This window comes from Odocoileus virginianus, chromosome 30, assembly GCF_023699985.2.
Source record: "Odocoileus virginianus isolate 20LAN1187 ecotype Illinois chromosome 30, Ovbor_1.2, whole genome shotgun sequence".
Lineage (NCBI taxonomy): Eukaryota > Metazoa > Chordata > Mammalia > Artiodactyla > Cervidae > Odocoileus > Odocoileus virginianus.
This window is the reverse complement of record NC_069703.1, coordinates 20,592,673-20,604,795: the sequence shown is the minus strand read 5'-3', so window position 1 is coordinate 20,604,795 and position 12,123 is coordinate 20,592,673. Positions and strand designations below refer to the sequence as shown.

At 44.7% G+C, this 12,123-nt stretch overlaps 1 long non-coding RNA gene across 1 annotated transcript in view; it reads right to left on the bottom strand.

The window, feature by feature from the left end:
* Positions 1 to 12,123, bottom strand: part of LOC139032185 (uncharacterized) — a 230,336-nt gene that overhangs the window by 216,867 nt on the left and 1,346 nt on the right. The window lies entirely within an intron of this gene.

Sequence of the window (12,123 nt, the reverse complement as noted above, 5' to 3'; positions counted from 1 at the left end):
ATTTTCCAACAGGACTGAATGGTGCAATGCCTGGCATGAGAGGTGGTGTGAGTCAGTCGCAGATCCAAGTCCATCCCTTCCCCCCCTGCCCTGCTCTCTGCCAGACCACACAGCCTCCCCGCCCCTCCTGCCAAGCCTGGCTTAGCTCACTGTCCAGGTAACACACAAAGACTTGGGGATGAGATGGAGTGGGCTGGACCAGCCTCCTAGGAAAGGAGTAGATTCCCCTCCCAGACCAAACACTTCTCGTCAATTTTCTTGAATGTCTTCCCTTCCTCTCATATCCCTAACACTTTGAATGACCCTTGGAAGTTGGAATTGGAAAACCTGATTTTTTTTCACCAGGGCTTTATTGTCATTCTCTTTTGCACTGCCAGCCTGTGCGGCTTTAGTGTCGTGGGGTTGACCAGATGTCAGCCAATGCCAAAGAACAGCCTGGCAACAATAGAGTCTGTATGTTCATCCCTGGAGTTGGTTATGATCTCCATGGCAATCAGAAACAAAAGGAGGTGCTCAAGTGACCAGAGGGCTTCCCAGGTGGCCCTAGTGGTAAAGAAACTGGCTGCCAATGCAGGAGATGTAAGAAATGCAGGTTCGATCCCTGGGTCAGGAAGATCCCCTAGAGGAGGGCGTGGTAACACATTCCAGTATTCTTGCCTACAGAATGCCACGGACAGAGGAGCCTAATGGGCAAGCTCCACGGGGTCACAAAGAGTCAGACACGACTGAAGTGACTTGCATGCATGCATGCAAGTGACCAGAAGCCATAGGACATCAACTAAAGTGTGTATTATCGGGATACTCCCGAGTGTGGGTCTTAAGGCCCCCAGGCTGCCTACATCTCTTAAGGTATTTCCTTTAGACTACTGTGTCCTAACTATATATGTCCAATTTCTTATAGAAAACTGTAAAGATCTACTCACTCAAACACACTCATCTTTGTGTCTCTGGTAACACAAAGTGAAAGACAGTGCCTGGGGTAAAGTGCTCTCCTTCAACATCTGCTAACTTGAGTTCATTTGCTGGTATCTTCCTCTGACTTTCTTGAAACACTACAGAACTTGAGAAACTTGAAAATAACTTAATATTTCTTCCTCTCTTAAGTCTTTTCTCTCTTGACCGTTAGATCTATGCATGAGATTTAGTACTCATGCATATGACTCAAAGTCCTATTATTGTACCGATGGGGACTCTGAGGACAAAAATGGCATTGACCTGTCAAACACTGGGGTAGGCAGTGTTCCAAAATGACCCCCAATGACCCATATACTCCTCTCTAATCTCCTCCCCTTGAGTGTTGGTGGGACATGTAACTTGCTTCTAACCACTAGAATATGGCAGTAGAATGTTAACTCCTGTGATTATGTCACCTTATATGGCAAAGGTAAAGAGACTTTGCAGATTCAATTAATTTGCAGTTGACTTTGAGTGAATCAAAAGGTAGATTATCCTGGGTGGGGCTGCCCTAATCAGTTCAGTTCAGTCACTCAGTTGTGTCCAACTCTTTGCAACCCCATGGACTGCAGCTCACCAGGCCTCCCTGTCCATCACCAACTCCCAGAGTTTACTCAAACTCATGTCCATCAAATCGGTGGTGCCATCCAACCACCTCATCCTCTGTTGTCCCCTTCTCCTCCTGCCTTCAATCTTTCCCAGGATCAGGGTCTTTTCCAATGAGTCAGTTCTTTGCATCAGGTATTGGAGTTTCTGCCTCAGCAGAATGAATATTCAGGGTTGATTTCCTTTAAAATTGACTGATTTAATCTCCTCGCTGTCCAAGGGACTTTCACGAGTCTTCTTCAACACCACAGTTCAAAAGCACTATTCTTCAGCGCCCAGCCTTCTTTATGGTCCAACTCTCACATGCATACATGACTACGGGCAAAACCATAGCTTTGACTAGATGGACCTTTGTCAGCAAAGTAATGTCTCTGCTTTTTAATATGCTGTCTAGGTTGGTCATAGCTTTTCTTCAAAGGAGTAAATGTCTTTTAATTTCATGGCTGCAGTCACCATGTGCAGTGATTTTGGAACCCAAGAAAATAAAGTCTGTCATTGTTTCCATTGTTTCCCCATCTACTTGCCATGAAGTGATGGGACCAGATGCCATGATCTTTTTTGAATGTTGAGTTTTAAGCTAGCTTTTTCATCCTCCTCTTTCACTTTCATCAAGCATCTCTTCACTTTCTGTCACAAGGGTAGTGTCAGCTGCATATCTGAGGTTATAGATATACCCTAATGAGGTGAACTATTAAAAGAGGCTCTAAATGTTCCTTGAAGTTAGAAACTCAAACCAGCAGAGGTTATCCTTCTCCTCCTCCCTTTCTTCTCCTTCTCTCTCTCCTGGAACAGATAATTGTTGGTTGTGGGTACAGAGGTTTGCCATCTGTGGAGTCAGAGAATCACTTCCACCTCTGAGTTTCCTGGGACTCCTCTCTCCTGCCCAGTCCATCCCAGCTGTGTCAAAGGTTCATTTCTCTCCACATGCCCCAATCTCCTCCTACCTTGACATGATGACCAGTTCTTGACTTCTTCACCAAGTTCAAATCAAACAAGTGTCCTCCATCATTCTTCCTCCCAGTACCACCTCTCTGCCTTCCTGGAAAACTGAATAATAACCAGTTTCCAGGCAATAACTTGGATTCTCCTCCTAAACTCAGAACAAGGTGCTCTTCTCTTCATAGAGCTTTCCCTCTGGGCACTCATGCTCATACTGCCATAATTTTGTGGACAGTCCTTAGATCTCTCCCACCATCCCTGCGGTCTTCCTGCGCTCAGAGCAACTTCAGCGGATGTACCCTGCCTGCCACCTTCTCTCCATCTTTTTTCAGCGCTTCCTCTGTCTGGATTATCTGCCTCCCACTCCATCCTCTCAGATGTCCAAACTCTGAAACCTCAAAGTCACTTGTCCTCCACTAACCCACTTTCCTCAAATATTTTTTTATTGGTCACCGATTTCTTCTTCCATAATATAGAAGGAAAGCATCTCCCTGTTTATTATGTAGAAATGTTTGGGTGAATTTTCAGCATGCAAGAAGAAAGAAGCTCCATAAATATAACCATGTACCTGAAGCTGAAGCACTGTTTTCATTTTGCTTTAAAAATTCAGTTAAAAGGAATGGAAGAAGTGAAGAGAGCTGTGTATACAGGTCAGAACAGCCATGGAATGGGCTTCCCCTAGTGGCTCAGTGATATCCACCTGCAATGCAGGAGACGCAGGTTCACCTGGATCATGAAGATCCCCTAGAGAAGGAAATGGCAACCCACTCCAGTATAGGCTGCATACCATAGGGTCACAAAGAGTTGGACACACCTGAGCAACGAAGTGGAGTGGGAGAGCTATGGAATAATGGTTGCTTCCAGCTGAAGAATGGACTCGTGGGGATTTATTATACTATTCTCTCTACTTTTATGTATACTTGACAGTCTCCATGATAAAAATAAGATGCATTTTGTAATAAAATAAAATATTCAATTAAATCTTTTTTTTAACACAAAAACATTTTGCATTGGGGTAGAGCTGATTAACAATGTTGTGGTGGTTTCAGGTGGACAGCTGAGGGTCTCAGCCATATGTATACATATATCCATTCTCCCCCAAACCTGCCACCCAGTAAATTGAAAAAAAAAAAAAAAGTCAGAGTAGGGTGGGGCAATGCTGCTTTCATAATCTCAAAGGGTAATGATAGGCTGAAAGTGAATTGTAACAGCACCTCTCGAACCCAAGCTTCTCCCCGGCCCCCAACCAGCCTGCATTCTGTGACTTGCCAGGGGCTATGAGCATTTGTGACATCTGTTCTACAGCTGCGAGAAAACAGCTAAGTAGATGGATAGCTATATATACGCATAGGTGGTGACAATCAGTAAATTATTAGTGTGATTTCAGCTTTCAGTCACTTGTTTTTAGACCATGACAACTCACCTCTGGGTCTCTAAAATACAGAGCATTGTCTCCTCAAACTACCACAACTGACACGCCAGTTCCTGCCTGAGTCCAAGATTTATATAGAATTCCTGGTTTTCAGACCAGGGCACCATATGACAAAGGTGGTCACATCTTTGGGACCTGAGCTGGTGGTTTGTGGAGCAGAGAGTTGTTGCACCAGACAAAGTGGGTATGCATCTTTCTGAAGACTAAATAAAACCCCTGTACCTTTCCAGCCTGTGGCTCCTGATGTAGCTTTTGAGTCTTCTTTGGAGAATTCCACGGACAGAGGAGCCTGGCGAGCTACAATCTGCGGGCTTGAAAAGAGTCGGACACGACTGAGTGACTAACCCACACAAACACACATTTCCAGCCTGTGGCTCCTGATGTAGATTTTAACTCTCAACTTCTCGAGCCAATATTGACCTCGTGGGTTTCTTCCCAGACTCCCAGGGTAGAGTTGGGTGCCCCATTCCCAAGTCCTAATCCTGGCCAACATCAAGTCCCAGGAAGTGCTCCAAGTAGGCTCTAGCTGGCTCTAACACAGGCCCCTCCGCCCCCCCACCAACACCCCCACTACCCACTGCCATCTGGCCAGGTTTCTAACTGGCAACAGAGAGTAAGTGATTGGGGAGGATTTAATAACTATCAACAGAGGAAATTAAAATTTGTTTGATTTCATTTCTTTCCCCTTTAATACTTGGCAGTCGAGAAAAGATAACTAGAGAAAGAGTCTGGCTAACTGAGAAATTAGTCCAAAGGTGGGGGGGGGGGGGGGGGCAGGAATGGGAAGAAAGTAAGGGGAAAGAAACAGACTTTGTTCACTTATCCACAAAACTTCAGAGTGTCTGCGGTGTGCCCATCGCTGTTCTAAGCACCTAACAACACAATGGTGAACACAACTGTCCAATCGCCTGGTCTCAGGGCACTTTCTAGACATAAACAGGCCAGGAAAGACAATGAGAATAAAGAAGATCTGAAAATTCCAGCTATAAAACTACCTGATGGAAAGGGGACTGAAGAAGGCATTGTGAATAATGATAACTACCACAGGGGTGTTAACTCCGTGTTGTAGACCAAATTGTGTCCCCACGAAATTCATATGTTGAAATCCTCACTCCCAGAATGTGCCCTCATTTGGAAATAGGGTCTTGGCAGACATAACTGGTTAAGATGCAGTCACACTGGAGTGGGATGGGCCACTAATCCACTATGACCCGTGTCCTTTTAAAAGGGGGAATTCAGACACAGATACACACTCAGGGAAACAGCGTGTGAAGACTGGAGTTAGGCTGCCATAAACCGGGGAGCTACCAGAAGCTAAGAGACAGGCCTGGAACAGATCCTTCCCTAGAGCTTTCCAAGATAGTGTGGCCTTGCCAGCACCTTGATCTCAGACTTCTGGACTCTCCAACCATGAGACATAAAATTTCTGTTGTTTAAGCCTCTCAGTTTGTGGTACTTTGTTACAGCAGCCCTAGCAAATTAATTCACAATGCAATAGGTGCTGTGCTAAACAAGATACACAATTATCTCATGTAACCCTCACAACAACCACTGACAAGGACCATAACCCATTTTACAGAATAAATTGAAGCAGAGGAAGGTTAAGTCATTTGTCCAAGGTTGAGCTGCTTTAAAATAAAAGGACAGAAGTATTCAAAGCTTGGGGCTCAGGGAACGCTGCCCTCCACACTCAGCCTACTCTAAGTCAGTAAACCCCACCTCTCTCTCCACTCAGTCTTTGGATCTTTGCTCCAAACACATGTTGTCTCTTCTGTTGGTTTGTGGCTAGTCTTTTCTGTTGGTTTATGGTTAAGATGCTCCTACTTCCTATTTGGTAGTCAAATTGGTGCCTCTACCTGTTCTAAGTCTGTACAAGTAGGATGACCTAGTGAGTCATGATGGCATGCTGAATGGAGCACTCATTCACCAACAAACAAGGAGCCAACCACCCTGGCTTCATGACCCCTCCGTGTGCAACCTCCAATATACCCCCCAAACACACACACATACCAGCCAAAATAGTACAGGCTATTCATGTTATTTGTTTAATTTGTGCTTTTCTCCAAAGCTCATCACCCAGTTGCGTGCAAGCTCCTCACCTCAGCCTTGTATCCAGCAATAGAAGACATTTTTCATTTTCAAAGGTGTAGAAGTCACTTAACTTCATTGTGATCTTCGTGTGCTAATGGGCCAAAGAATAGGTATGGATTTGATCCTGAGACAACCCATAGGAACTGAGCAAAGGCTGGGTGTGCTGAGACTGTTATAAAAGTAAAGGTTTTGCAGTATTGTTTTGTTTTTCAAATGATTTAAGGGGTTTTCCTGGGTAATTTTGCTTATACTCAGTTTTTTGTATGTCAGGCTGACTTTAACCACTATCTACGCCATGACTCCACTATGGCTTAAAAAAAAAAAAAAAAAGTGGGAGACTTAACTCATCAGACAGGACATCAAACATGTGCATGCCAAGCTCAAAAATTCTGCACCATAACAGTTAAACCATAATCACAACAAGAACAGTGATTTATTTCCAGCAGAACATCAACCAAACATCAACCAACACACTAAATTAATGTTGTCATTTTGGGTTTCGTTGAGTTTGTAGTTTTGATTGAGTTTATTTACATATTTGTTGGATTTTACAGTGAGATAAGTGTATGGAGCCCATACCTTAATATGTTTGTACGTGTTCAGGTTACACTACAATTAACATATTTTAAATCCAACAATAGGAGTATATTGGAATTTATTGTAATTTTTAAAGAGTTCATAAATTACTCACATTTGAAACACAAAGGATTGACCAGATCAGTATATAAAGTTACAAAGTAGAAACACATCAACGTGAATTTTAAAACAGCCAGAATGATGAAGAAATAAACCTCATTTAGGAAGATGTTGGGATAATTAGGGGGTGGTAAATGTTTTTCATTCGAAAATAATTTATGAAGTGCTCTCTGCTCCAGGAACTGTACTAGGAACTCACAGCCAAGAGGTAGGGAAAGAAGGAGAAGTGGAAATATGATATCAAGATGAGTAAGACCTTGAGTCCTTCAAGACATTTAGTCTAATGGGAAGATAAGGGTACAGTAGGTAATCTTAAGTGCTAACGAGGTTCATATGCATGCTAAGTCACGACAGTCACATCTAACCCTTTGCAACCCTATGGATTATAGTCCACCAGGCTCCTCTGTCCATTGGATTCTCCAGGCAAGAATACTGCAGTAGGTTTCCGTGCCCTCCTCCAGGGGATCTTCCCAACTCAGGGATCAAACTAGAGTCTCTTTTGTCTCTTGCAATGGCAGGAAGTTCTTTACCACTAGCTCCACCGGGTTCACACAGATGGCCTCATTCAAGGCTCACAACAACCCTAGGGCTAGGCAATATTATTCCCCCATTTTATTGATGAGGACACAGAGAACCACGTGGGATAAACACTGCTACTCAACTAGGTGCTCTTAGAAAATCACACATGGGAGTCAGAGAAACCTTCCAAAGTAGATATGGTTTCATCTGAGTCTTTCATGATGACTAGTGTTTCACCAATCAGCCCAGAAACGGAAAGGCATTCTTGTCAGAAGGGACAGTTGTGCAAAGCCATGGGGGCACAGAAAAGCATGGCTTCTCTGAGAAATGGCACAAAGATGTAGACTGGCCCAGCTGAATCAGCTGCCTTGAAGGGGTTCTCGCCCATCCCTCAACCCTAGGAAGGGATCAAGCCAAGTCATGTCACTGGACCCATCCTTTTCACACTAGTAGAAAAGCAGTGCTTCCTGATGGTTTGGAAACCAGGCTCAACTCTTCAAAACAGGACCATCACATACAGCTATACAGGCTGTGCACTGCACAATAAGAGCCCCACCTAAGATGCATGTATTACACAGCAGACAGCATAGATACACACTTTCATTATGACACTTTACTGGAAAGGGTAGGAGAGTTGATTTTTCCTAACAAAATCTGCATGTTATAACACTTTTCTGACAAATAGAAGTAAGGTACTAACATCTTGGGGAAGGGCATCTTTTCCTAATTCACACAAATGTGCCCTATGGGCTACTGGTGGTAAACTAGCTCTTACTGATTCTCCTTCTTGCAATGTGATGAAACCTATTCCAATCACACACTGTTACTTTATTTGACCTTTTCATGATGCAAATGCATTATATCAAACCTGCTTCAAGCAGGCAACACTTTCACTTTCCTCATCTCCCATGTCATTCCATTTTCCCTAATCAGTCCATCTGTATCCCTCCTAGATGTGGATCTATCCACACTGTCTTCTGACTCAATGGATCACATTTCCTGTTGTTGTTGAGTTGATAAGGCCTGTCCGATACCCCATGGACTATAGTACACCAGGCTACCCTGTACTTCACCATTTCCCAGAGCTTGCTCAAGCTCATGTCCATTGAGTTGATGTTGCCATCCAACCATCTCATCCTCTGTCGTCCCCTTCTCCTCCTGCCTTCAATCTTTCCCAGCATCAGGATCTTTCCCAATGAGCTGGTTCTTCCCATCAGGTGGCCAAAGTATTGGAGCTTCAGCTTCAGCATCAGTCCTTCCAATGAATATTCAGGGTTGATTTCCTTTAGGATTGACTGGTTTGATCTCCTTGCAGTCCAAGGGACTCTAAGAGTCTTCTCCAGCACCACAGCTCGAAAGCATCAATTCTTCCATGCGCAACCTTCTTTATGTTCTAACTCCTACACTCTTCCTGGTTAATCTCATTTTCCCAAAACTCACACACAGCCCTGGGCCTGCATGTTGTCAGGACATACCAGGTCCCATGACTCAAGAAAACAAGAGCCCTCCAACCAGAAACATGAAGCCCTCGCTATTCTGCATATATTTCTGGTTCTATATGCATTACTATTGGCGGGGAGGGGAGGGGAGGAGGTGCTGCCCACTCAGCTTGTGGGATCTTAGCTTCCCTAGGGATTGAACCCGTGGCCCCTGCAGTGGAAGTCCAGAGCCCTAACCACTGGACCACCAGGGAATTCCCAACATAAATTCTTAAAACTATAACTTATATATTGCTTGCATAGAAATACAAATCATTCTGAGCTGCAGTTGGCTCCAACTTCTTCAAAAGACAGCCTGAGTTCTGTTTAGCCTCTAGTTCAATGGCCGCCATAGCAAGCCCGGCTACAAAATGAGCTCAAAAGAAGTCCATGGGTTCACCCTCAAAATCATTCTAAGAAACTTCATAAAACCTAGAAAAACACTGTGCAGAAAGGATACAGAACTATTTCAGGAGGAGGGCTACCTCTGCAGAGGGAAAAGGGGCATGGGCTGCAGCCAGGGGTGAGTTGTTCTCCGTAATATTGAATTTCTTTAAAAATAAAACAATAAATAAATAACCTCTAACAAGATGGCGGCAAAATCTTAAGGTGGTAAATGTGTGTAGTGAGTAGGGGATATCTACTCTACTGTGTTATCTTCTGCTTTTTGAATGCTGGAAATATACCATAAATAACATTTTAAAATGTGAAACAAAAGGACATTTCTCTGCACTTTGGCTGAAGACTATTTTCTAATTATTCACCAGAGAAGCTTTAGGGCATCCTTTGATGAACCCCAAGTAATCAAGTTCTGACCTGGCCCATCCTCAGCTCAGAGGGAAAGTGATTGTGAATACAGCTGCTGGGGGGACTCGGAAGATCTCCTCGCTCCAGGTGGCTTGGTGCTATCACAGCAAAGGGCGGTGCCGAGGCTGGGGTGGTGGACAGTGTACCCCAGGGGCGTTGATATGACCCGTTCATCCGTGCTGTTGCTTCCCCTGCCCCCCATTCCTGTTGTCAGACTTCCACCAGCGTCAGCTTCTTTTCCTTCTCCTAAGGAGGTGTGTTGTAAATGATGTATCCATTCTGCCACCTAGCCTTCAGCCCCATCACTACAACAAAGCTGCCTTAACTAGCTCTTCTGCACAGATCTCAATCTTGCTGAATTTCCCTAATCTTGGGGGGTGGCGGGGGGAACAGGACCTGGGTGACTGGGGGGACTTTATTTCTTAAGGGTCACCGTACCTTAGATTCAGACCAGGATGAAGCAGTAGCATTGAAATGCCCAGTGTGAAAGGGCATTTTCCTTTGGGAAAAGGACCAGTCAATCCCATAGAACCTTTAAAAAGGAATAATAACTCACAGTTTAGGCAAATCCGTCAAGGACAGAGGGGAGAGCAATGACTAGGAGTGAATAAAGACAAAATCCTTAGCTAACATTTTTCTTCTCCAATCAGAGGAATCCATGATATTTTATGTCCCATTAAAAGCCTCGCTTCCCCAAGTCATCAGGCATCACTCTGGGCTCAAAAATCACTTAGAAACTCATGAAAAATGACCATAGGAAAGGACTCAAACTTAATAAAACACAAATGCTATGTGTCCTTGGAAAAGTTGTCCTAAGCACAAATCTTTTACTCGGTTGCATTTCTTAAGATATTTGGTTAATCGTTTAAAGAATGGGAAAGGGTGATCTCTGGGGAACTGAACACAAGCAAATGATATTTAACTTCTTACTTTTCCAAGAAAGATGTAGTTGAAAGGCATCAATGCTGCTTGGAAAGCAGTATTGCGAAGCTCCTGACAGAGAAGGAGGAAAGGGACCCCAGCTTCTGACATTTGAATCTGGCAGGCATAAATGTGCCCCCTTCCCCACCACGAAACTAAATTCATTGATGCAAACTTTTTTTTTTCCCACAAGCAATCCTCTAAAGGTGCTTGTGACAGATCTAAGGCTTCAGAACTCAGGGGAGGGGAAAACGGAATCAAGAAAGGCTCCAAGGCATCTCCCATAAGCCAACATCCTGGAACAGATCTTCCAGTCCACTGTCAGATGTTAATTACCAGCTCTTAGGGGCAAAGCCATCCGGCCAAGAGCCCATCTTTGAGCCAAATTGCCATAGACTAGCCCAGGCTACCAAGAAAATTCTCTCTTAAGCCTTTCCAGGGAGCCTGCCTACCTGAGGGTCCCTGGGATGGCAGCTTCTGTCCCATCAGCCAACTGTCAACCTCTCATGACCTAAGCCCATTTCTCCATGGAGAGACAGTCACAATGTGTACAGCCCTGCAGAGTACCCCTCTCCCTCTCCCTGGCCCCCTGCCGCCCTACCCCACAGACCAGCTCTGGCTTCCTTTCTCTCTACCCTTTTCGTCTTCTCTGTGAATCATCCCCTCTCCCTTTTACCTGTCTTCACACATTTTATTTTCCAGCCACTGGAAGTCGGCTAGACAAAAAGACGTGTCACTGAGGCCGTCTCTCTCAGAATAGAGGGTGGCTGGAACTAGGCAACTCATGTTTCTCTGGAAGCAGCACCACAATCTCCCCATTCATCTGAAATGCTACCAGTGTGCCCAGAGCCGGCTTTGCCGCGGAGTCGGTGCAGAAATAGGAGCAGGGGCTGGGACACACACAACACCCTGTCCGAACCTGACACAAAAGGGAAAATAATACGTGATCTCCCTCACTCCTCAAATATTCCAACCAGAGTTGGGAATATTAATTTTCCTCCTACCTTACCGAGCCCCCAGACACAGAGGAGAAGCAATACTAACGAGCCTCGCTTGCTTTTTTTTTTTTTTTAATCATTACACACAGCTCCTCCTCCCTCTCCCAGCCAACACTTAAAGCCCCTCTGGCAATACGAACAAAAGAAAACTGAAAATTTTTGCCTTGATTTTAAAATGTGCCTTTCGGCAAGTAGGTAAATGGGAAGAGAGATCAGGATCTGGGGGTGTTAACAGCATAGAGCGAGATGCTTCTGAACGCAACCGGGAAGACAAATATTTTCTACCAGCAGAAGGAATTCTTATCGTAGAGGAGGGTGCAGTCTAGTGGTAAACTTCATGAAATGCAACCCCTTCTCCAAAGGGAAATTAGAGCCCTTCCAGAGAGACGAAGAGAAATGTAAAAGGGGTGACAGTACTGACCCAAGTTCCCCCAAACGGGACAGCCACAGCTGCTCAGCTCTCAGATGGGGCTCTGAAGGCCACACACCCCCATACCAAGTGCAGGAAAAACTAAAATCCCCACCTTCCTTCTTTGAAGACATTCACTTTCTTTCCTTTCAAGAAGGGTCCCTAGGGTTCCCATAGATCCTCTGAGGTTTCAAAAGGGATCACGGTGTTTCCTGTCTGGATCAGCTGGTCTCATGGTCTGCCAGCAGCTCCAATTCCTGGGCTATGCCTGCT